Genomic DNA, 8,976 nt, shown 5'->3' on the forward strand with positions numbered 1-8,976 from the left:
TAAGAGGTAGGATGAAGAGGGAGGAGAGGAAGTGGGGGAAACACGCGGCACGGGAGAGATGGAAAGGGGGTTTAGGGCTGGGGGTGTTAGATTGAGATTTATAAGGGGATAGATTAGGAGCGGAGAGATAGGGAAAGGTAGTGGTTAGGAATGACGGGGAGGGATGATGCTCCCCTGAGGTTTTGTTTTGGTTTGTGTGTTTTTGGTTATTTGAAAATGCCATTATTTAAGTTGGAAAGAAAATTATAATTTTGAATTGTATGAATGAATGGCATAGTAAGTAATAAATTATTTTTCAAAAAAAAAAAAAATCTGTTCTTATCAGTTTAATATCTGATACGTCCCCCATCGGGGGACTACATATTAAATGGATTTTTCGAACAGGGAGTCGGAAATGGGGCTTGCTCCGTCCGCTCCACGCATCGACCCGGTATTGCAGTACCTCCGGGAACGGTGCAACACTTTTCTCACGTTGTCAAGGAAAAATACAAATTCACAAAGGTATGTAAATAGCTGGCTGGCTGGCTGGCAGAAGAAGAAGAGAAGGAAAGAAACATTCAAACTCTTAGAAAGGCAAAGCGCCCTTCAATGGGGTCCCCCGTTTCCCGCCATTTTACTTAAAAAAAAAAAAATTTGGGCCAGGATTCACTCTCTCTCTCTCTCTCTCTCTCTCTCTCTCTCTCTCTCTCTCTCTCTCTCTCTCTCTCTCTCTCTCTCTCTCTCTCTCTCTCTCTCTCTCTCTCTCTCTCTCTCTCTCTCTCTCTCTCTCTCTCTCTCTCTCTCTCTCTCTCTCTCTCTCTCTCTCTCTCTCTCTCTCTCTCTCTCTCTCTCTCTCTCTCTCTCTCTCTCTCTCTCTCTCTCTCTCTCTCTCTCTCTCTCTCTCTCTCTCTCTCTCTCTCTCTCTCTCTCTCTCTCTCTCTCTCTCTCTCTCTCTCTCTCTCTCTCTGACCTTCTTTTTATCCACAGACAGCCCTCGAAAACTTGGAAGAGTGGGTTCCGGGAGCACCCGCGGGAACCCTGCCTAGAGTGCACAGAGTGTGTCTCGGGCCCCGACCTCTTGACTTCCATATGACTCTGGTTTCTCTTCATTACGCACAAGCCTTTCGCCTTTTACTAAAGACTTCCGTGGAGAGGAACACTTACGAGTTCAACGTATTTTTGGAGCGGCTTTGCTTCTTGTTTCAAGAGAAATTGACAGAGATGGGCCAGGATAGTGACTTAAAGACGCATTAGCGACTTTTTCCAAAAAAACACCTGCCTGTCGCCAGGGAAACGGTGGGTGGGTGGGTGAGTGAGTGAGTGGGGGTGGAGGGAGAGAGGAGCTGGCTTTTGCCAACCCACCCGCTGAGGTCTGTCGAGACCCCCGGGGGTCCGGCGGTTTCAGGGTTCCATTTGTGGGTTATCGCTTCTCGGCCTTTTGGCTCAGATCAAGCTTGGTACCGAGGTGCCCCAGAGCTCGCTGAGTCAAAAGGTCGGAGATAGGAGGGCGATAAGGTTGTTGTTGGATGGTGGCTGATTTCCAAGTAGTGGTTGTTTGGTTTTCCAGTATTTTCCGTTTGGAGAGGTGGCTTTGGTTGTTGTTATTTGAACGTGCATTTTTTTCAGTTAGAAATGGCACGTAACGTTCCCAATAACTTGGGAACAGGAATCGGATTAGCTAATGCGATGAGGTTCGCATGGAGTGACAAAGAGATGGAGCCCTTTGGGAGAGACATTTTTGGAAGAACCATATTGATGGGGACACTGAAGCTCGAGGTAAAAGATGTGTTATGCTTACAAGAAAATCCAACGGAGAAGGCTTTCGATGTGACTTTTCATAATGAGGGAAAGCATGAAGAAATATTGAGGAAGGCAAAAGAAGTGAGTGAGACAAAGCCGATGCGGTATTACAAAGTGACGAACTTGGCGAAAAGTAACTTTAGAGTGGTTACTGTGACGATGTATAACCCACATGTTACTGATGATGAGGTGAGGGCCTTTCTGGGGAGGTTTATGGATAACATCTCCTCAGGAAGGCTCCTCATAGACTCTCTTGGGTTCTGGACTGGGAAGAGAGGATACCAGGCTCTTCTTAGGGAAGACCCAAGCGGTTTCGGAGGGTATCTCCATCCTCCGGCTATGTTCTCCCTGGGGGCTGACAGGGGGACATTGTTTTATGCCCGTCAGCCTCCGTTCTGCAGGCGGTGTATGGCCGGGATCGGGATGGTAAATACTTTGAGGTTTACGTGGAAAAACAAGGAGATGGAACCTTTTGGCAGAGAGGCATTTGGAAGAACAATTCTGATGGGGGTTATGAAGCTGGAGGTAAAAGACGTTTTATGCCTACAAGGGAACCCGATGGAAGTGGCATATGATGTGACTTTTCATAAAGAAGATAAACATGATGAGATCATGAAGAAGGCGAGAGAGTTGGGAGCCACGAGGCCATTGTGTCACTATGAAGTGTCTAGCTTGGCCAAGAATAATTTCAGAGTAATAACGGTCAACATGTATAATCCCCACGTAACAGATGAGGAGGTGAAGGCGTTTCTTGGGAGATACGTGGATAATATCTCATCAGCAAGGCACCTGAGGGACTCCCTAGGATTCTGGAATGGGAGGAGAGGGTTCCAGGCCCTTCTCAGGGAGGACCCAAAGGGCCTGGGTGGCTACCTTCATCCCCCTGCAATGTTCTCCCTGGGGGCTGACAGGGGGACGTTGTACTATGCACGTCAGCCCCCGTTCTGCAGGCGCTGTATGGCCTACGGCCATATCCTCGCCTCGTGCAGCACTAGGAAGTGCAGATTTTGTGGTTCTGGGGAGCACGAGGCGAAGGATTGTGACGAGCCTAAGGCGTGCCACGGGTGTGGCTCGTCAGCACACCTGTGGCGGGAGTGCCCGGCTCGTCACAGGTCATATGCGTCTGCAGCTGGGGGGGGAGCAGGAGCGGGGGATGGAGGAAGAGGAGGAGGTTCTTACAACAACACGGGCCCAGAAAGAACAGCTGCTCAGGAGGACGCAGCGGCAGGAGAAGAGGGGAGGAAGGAGACGGATGAAGGCAATGGAGTGGAAGGCCTGGAGGGGGGAACAACAGAGGAAGTGGGGGCTGAGAAGGAGATGGCAACAGGACATGAAGGACCGGAGGGAGGGGTGGCGGGGGGAGGGGGTGTGAGTGGTGTGAGAGAGTGGGGGGACAGCATGTCAAGTTCCTGTGTAGAGGAGATGAGAGAAATGGTGGAGGAGCTAGCGGGGAAGAGGGGTGGTGTCTCCCCGCTACCTCCTACACCAAAAAAGAAAGGGAAGAGGAAGGTGAGCTTGGCAGGCAGGGAGAAGGAGGGGGTTGTGGGGGGGGGGGGGGGGGGGTACATTTATCTTCTCTTTTTTCCGCAGCCCCGCAGCATTTGGTGGAAGGTGAATCCCTGGAGGTTGTTCGGGACGGTTTGACTGGGGGTTCTCAACACCTCTTTGAGGAGGTGGGGTCCCCTAGTCTTGGCCCGGAAGCCTTCAGGGAGGAAGAAATAGAGGGTGTTGGTGGGGAACCCAGGATGCAGGGAGCTCGGTCTAACACCATACCTGCATCCTGGGTTGGAGTAATGGAGGAGGACGGGGGGGACGTCAGATGAGGGGAAGACGTCCCTGCCGGATGTGATGGACCAGGGGAGCATCAGGTGAGGCTCCTGTTGTTTTGTGTTTGTTTTGGTGTCAGTTTTGGAAAAGTGAGGTTTTTGTTTTCTTTTGTTTTATAATATAATATGATGTTAATTTTGTTTAGTTTAAACGTAAGGGGTTTAAGGGACTTTGTTAAGAGGGCGGTTTTTTGTTTTTTTAGAGGGGGTGGGTTTTGATGTTTGTTTTTTGCAGGAGGTTCACCTGAGGGATGGAGGGGATGTAAAAAGGTTTAGGAGGGAGTGGGTAAAGGGAGTTTCGTTGTGGGGCATAGGAGGGGTGCACTCAACGGGGGTAGGGATATTGTTTGGGAATAGGGAGATAATTGTAGAGAGCACTTTTGTTGTAATACAGGGGAGAGTTTTGGGGGTTGATGTCAAGTATAGGGAGATTAGATATAGGTTATTTGGGGTGTATGGGCCACAGGCGGCGGCAGACAGGAGGGTGATGGTGGACTGTCTGGCGCCCCTGTGTGTTACAAATAGGCACTTGGTGATAGGTGGTGAAAAAAAGGGAGGAGAGGAGGGAGGTGGATCATATCCAAAGGTTGCTCGAACTCGAGTACGAGGCAGGCAACCTCGGCGGGTCGATTGACTGGGAGAGATCCACAGCCCTGAAGGCGCAGCTCAGGGAGCTGCAGGAACAGAAGGCTCGAGCTTTCCTGGAGCGTGCACATAGTGGCTTTTTAGAACATAATGAGACTTGTTCCGCTATGTTCTTTAAGTCGGTTAGGGCCAGGCAGAGTAGGAAGGTAATGCATGGAGTTAGAGAAGAAGATGGTAGTGTAGTAAGTAAACCAGAGGAGATGGTCAGGGTGACAACTGAGCATTTCCAAGGTTTATTTAAGGAAAGGGAAATAGATGTAGAGCAGATAAATGTGTTTTTAGAACACTTGTCCCGGCGGTTGCCGGAGGACATTAGAGACGTGATGGAGGCCCAGATCTCACTAGAAGAGGTTGAGAGCGCTCTTAGGAGGATGGGAAAAGGGAAGGTGCTTGGGATGGATGTTTTATCTCAAGTTTTGGGGTGTACTTGGACCGGTGGTACTCGAAGTCTTGAAGGCCATCCTTGAGACAGGGGTCCCGGGGGGATCAATGGCTGTTGGTGTGCTGTCACTTCTTTACAAGAAGGGGGACGCAACAGACCTTGGCAACTGGCGGCCATTGACCATGCTGTGTGTAGACTACAAGTTGCTTGCAAAGGTCTTAGCGGATCGGTTGCGCACAGCCCTTCCCTACGTCGTCCTCGAGGATCAGACGTGCGGGGTAGAGGGACGCTCTATTAGATGGAACCTTCAGTTGATCAGGGACTCCATCGCCTGGGTTGAAGATAGAGGTCTGCCTTTAATGGTAGCAGCGCTTGATCAGGCGAAAGCCTTTGATCGCGTGAATAGATATTTTCTATTCAGGGTATTAGGTAGATTAGGATTTGGGGAGAAGTATATAGGATGGATCCGTACATTATATGTCGGTGTCGAGTTAGCGTAAACGGTCACTTGGGTGACGTTTTTGACCTCTCGTCGGGGGTCAGGCAGGGGTGCCCGCTCTCGGCACTCCTCTTCGTTCTGTACATGGAGCCTCTGGGGGCTGCCATTAGGGCAGACACAGGGGTGGAGGGCTTGTTGATCCCTGGAAGCGGTGGGCTGCGTGTTAAGATGACGCAGTACGCTGACGACACTTCCTTGCTGTTGTGCAAGGACTCGTGCCTGACAAGGTCTCTTGCCATCATTGGGGATTTCACCCAAACGTCGGGGGCGGTTCTGAACCATGCAAAGTCTTCCGTTAAGTTTTTCGGAAGATGGCGCGGTAGGACGGATGTGCCCGGGGGGTTCTCTCTCTGTGAGGGGGCCCTGAGGATTCTCGGGGTCCATTTTGAGACTTCCGGCTCAGCGACGCTGAACTGGAACATGGGTATCGCAGTGGTTCAGAGGAAGCTAGCAATGTGGAAGGCTAGCTCTTTGTCTTTTATAGGTAAGGTCCTGGTCCTAAAGGTGGATGTATTGCCATCTCTTTTGTATTTGGCATACATCTACCCATTGCCGGCTTGTCTGAGGAGGCCTCTAGTGAGGCTTGTGTTTCAGTTCATGTGGGGTGGCAGGTAAGAGTGGGTCGCCAGGGGGCGCATGCTCTGTCCCATCGGGGAGGGAGGTAGGGGGGTACCACATCTCCCCCTCAAGCTAGACGCCATTTTTGTTTCTTTCCTGTTGACGGAGCTTGCTCGTCCGGTTATACACCCGTCCGGTTACCTCCTGCGGGTGTTCTTCTCGTATCAGGCGAGAAGCGTAATGGTGTGGTCTAACGCGGGTCCTCGGGCGGAACAGCTGCCGTGGCACTTTGGCCATGCGGCCAAGTGGCTGCGTGCGCACCCCGAGGTTGAAGTTGCCCGAGTAGGTTTAGATCACAGGCACCTGTACGAGGAGGTCAGACAGGCAGGGAGTCCGGCGCCTGTAGCGGGCATCTCGGCAGGGGTCTGGGAGGGAGTGCAGGCGCGTGGAATGGACAACAGGCTCAAGGACCTGAATTGGTTGAGCCTCCACAAGTGCCGGCATAGCTTGGCGCGATCCCCCACCTGTCCAAGATCCACTTGTGGCAGGGAGGAGACTGTGCGCCATGCCTTCTGGGACTGTGCCTTTGCCGGAGTAGTATGGGCTAGGGCACGGGTGTTGATAGGTTTGGTCAGGAGTGATTTTGTGGTGACGTGGGCTAGATTAGAAAGAGGTGTAGGGAGAGCGAGAGGTACGGATAGGGATAGGTTTATGCTCTGGCTTCTCATAAGTCTCTTTAAACAGGGGCTGTGGGAAGCCAGGCAGAACTTTGTCAAGACAGGGAGAGATTGGGGGGTGGAAGGAATAGTGAGGAGGGTGGAAGGAGATTTGAGAGGGAGGATGAAGAGGGAGGAGAGGAAGTGGGGGCAGCATGCTGCCCGGGAGAGGTTGAAGGGGGGTTTAGGGCTGGGTGTGATTTAGATTTGTAAGGGGATAGATTATGACGGGGAGATAGGGAAAGGTAGTTTGTAGGATGACGGGGAGGGAAGATGCTCCCCTGAGGTTTTTGTTTTGGGGTTTTTGTTTGTTTAAAAATACCATTGTTTGAGTTTGAATGAGAAATATGTTTTTGTAAAAAATGAATGGTATTGAACGTAATAAATTATTTAAAAAAAAAAAAAAACTATTTTTATCAGTTTAGCATCTGATACGTCCCCCATCGGGGGACTACATATTAAATGGATTTTTCGAACAGGGATTCGGAAATGGGGCTTGCTCCGTCCGCTCCACGCATCGACCCGGTATTGCAGTACCTCCGGGAACGGTGCAACACTTTTCTCCCGTTGTCAAGGATAGTGCGTGTGTGTGTGTCTCCGTCTCTGTGTCTGTCTGACTTTTTACACACAGCCCTCGAAAAGTTGGAAGAGTGGGTTCGGGAACCACCCGCGGGAACCCGGCCTAGAGTGCACAGAGTGTGTCTCGGGCCCCGACCTCTTGACTTCCATTTGACTCTGGTTTCTCTTCATTATGCACAAGCCTTTCGCCTTTTATTAAAGACTTCCGTGGAGAGAAACCCTTATGAGTTAAACATATTTTTAGAGGGGCTTTGCTTCTGTGAGGGAACACCCCCCTGAAATGGTCAAAAATGAATGGGAAGTCATTGGTACTGGACAAACCATATACACGGTGTCCAATACCACTCAATTCGGCGTCGTTTCGTTCAAAGTTGATTGCAAATGCCATATGGCAAATGCCAGGTGTAACACTTTAAAAATCCAATAGGTGGCGAGCGCGCTCCACCGTGGTTTTTCATATTGCAAATGCAACACAAGGCAACATCCAAAAGCAACATTTTGAAAAAGCCATTTTTTTCAAAAACCTAGCAACCCCTTAAAAAAGTGCTTTCTGGACCGTTTTTCGAAATTCTTTCGATTTTTTTTGTCAATTTCACATGTGTAAGAACTGTATGAATGTGCTTTTGTCCAAATGTATTATCATATTTTTTTTTTTACTTGTGCATAAGGCATATGTTTTGTTCATTTGCAATATGATTTCATAGGAAGTCATGTCACTTTTTTTGGCAAATGCCATAAGAAATGTCCAAATGCAATATGAAAGATTTGAAAATGCCAAATCAGGATGTTAAGTCCATTTGCCATTTACCATCAAAAATTTGACATGCCCAAAAATACTGCAGAAATGCAAAATTGACTGGCCTGATGAACACAGGATGGCCGGGCAGTGATAGTTGTTCCTTTCCATCGCTCGTTGTGTTGATTTCATCATGTCCTTTTGGTGATGTTTTTTTCACTATTTAATCATAATGCAAATGCACACACATAGTTACAGTCTAGCTACGGGTCCAGTTCAGATGTTATGTGTAGGCCTAGCTGAGGCAACCCCGAATCCCACGTTTCGGCTCGATAGGTCCTTTGGTCCCCGAGCAAGACCCTAATTGGTGCTGAAAATCCACTTTTTTCCATGCCTTGCTACGGGGTCCTTGAATGAGCAATCGGACAGAAACGTTGGGGTCTGTCTATATGAGCCATGGCAGTCGTAATGCACCTAGTCGTGCGACTCTGGGACATTTCTAAATGTCGTAATTTTCGTGCAAACGTACGAGGCTGTTTCTCGGTCCGAGAACCTTCTAGAGCCACGTAACTCACCACGCACTATCAACCTGAGGTCTAGAACAGGTTTCTAAAGTTTCGGAACTCTAGGTCTGACGGTTCTTTAACTTCTTAGAGATAGGGGGCAGCATTTCCACTTTTGGATAAATAGCATGCACAATTTTATCTTCCTGCTACTCATGCCAGGAATATATTATATGCATATGATTAGTTGGTGTGGATAGAAAACACTCTGAAGTTTCTAAAACTGGTTCAATCATGTCTGTGACTATAACAGAACTTATGTAGCAGGCAAAACCCCAAGGAAAAACTGTTCAGAATAAAATAAAATAAATTCCTCTGACAGTACCCTCAGTTGTCTTTGCCAAGGGAAATTAGATAGCGCCCATTTTACAGTTCCTACGACTGCCACAGGATGTCACCAGTCTTTGGAATTGGGTTGAAGTTAATCATTGGTGAAACGAAGAAGAGGCACATCCTGGAAGAACTTTACACTATTGAGAGTTATGCAAGAGAGAAAAAGGGGCAGGTCAGAATACTTTCTCTATCGAATACAGTTTGCCCCATCTGCAATTTGATCGATTATTAACTTCTTGGATATAGGGGGCGCTATTTTAATTTTTGGATGAAAAACGTTCCTGTTTTAAACAAGATATTTTGTCACGAAAAGATGCTCGACTATGCATATAATTGATAGCTTTGGAAAGAAAACACTCT

The 8,976-nt window shown here is 48.8% G+C and overlaps 1 non-coding gene and 3 pseudogenes across 1 annotated transcript; all 4 read left to right on the forward strand.

Moving 5' to 3' along the window:
• Positions 1-287: 287 nt before the first annotated feature.
• On the forward strand, positions 288-464 carry LOC139403460 (U2 spliceosomal RNA; annotated as a pseudogene).
• Positions 465-1,069: 605 nt separating this feature from the next.
• LOC139403488 (U5 spliceosomal RNA) lies at positions 1,070-1,192 on the forward strand (annotated as a pseudogene).
• A 5,594-nt stretch (positions 1,193-6,786) lies between these two features.
• LOC139403469 (U2 spliceosomal RNA) lies at positions 6,787-6,964 on the forward strand (annotated as a pseudogene).
• Positions 6,965-7,135: 171 nt separating this feature from the next.
• On the forward strand, positions 7,136-7,253 carry LOC139403490 (U5 spliceosomal RNA). The gene has a single exon (XR_011633503.1). It is a non-coding gene; the product is annotated as a U5 spliceosomal RNA (small nuclear RNA).
• The last annotated feature ends 1,723 nt before the right edge of the window (positions 7,254-8,976 follow it).

Source organism: Oncorhynchus clarkii, unplaced genomic scaffold (assembly GCF_045791955.1).
Source record: "Oncorhynchus clarkii lewisi isolate Uvic-CL-2024 unplaced genomic scaffold, UVic_Ocla_1.0 unplaced_contig_2032_pilon_pilon, whole genome shotgun sequence".
Lineage (NCBI taxonomy): Eukaryota > Metazoa > Chordata > Actinopteri > Salmoniformes > Salmonidae > Oncorhynchus > Oncorhynchus clarkii.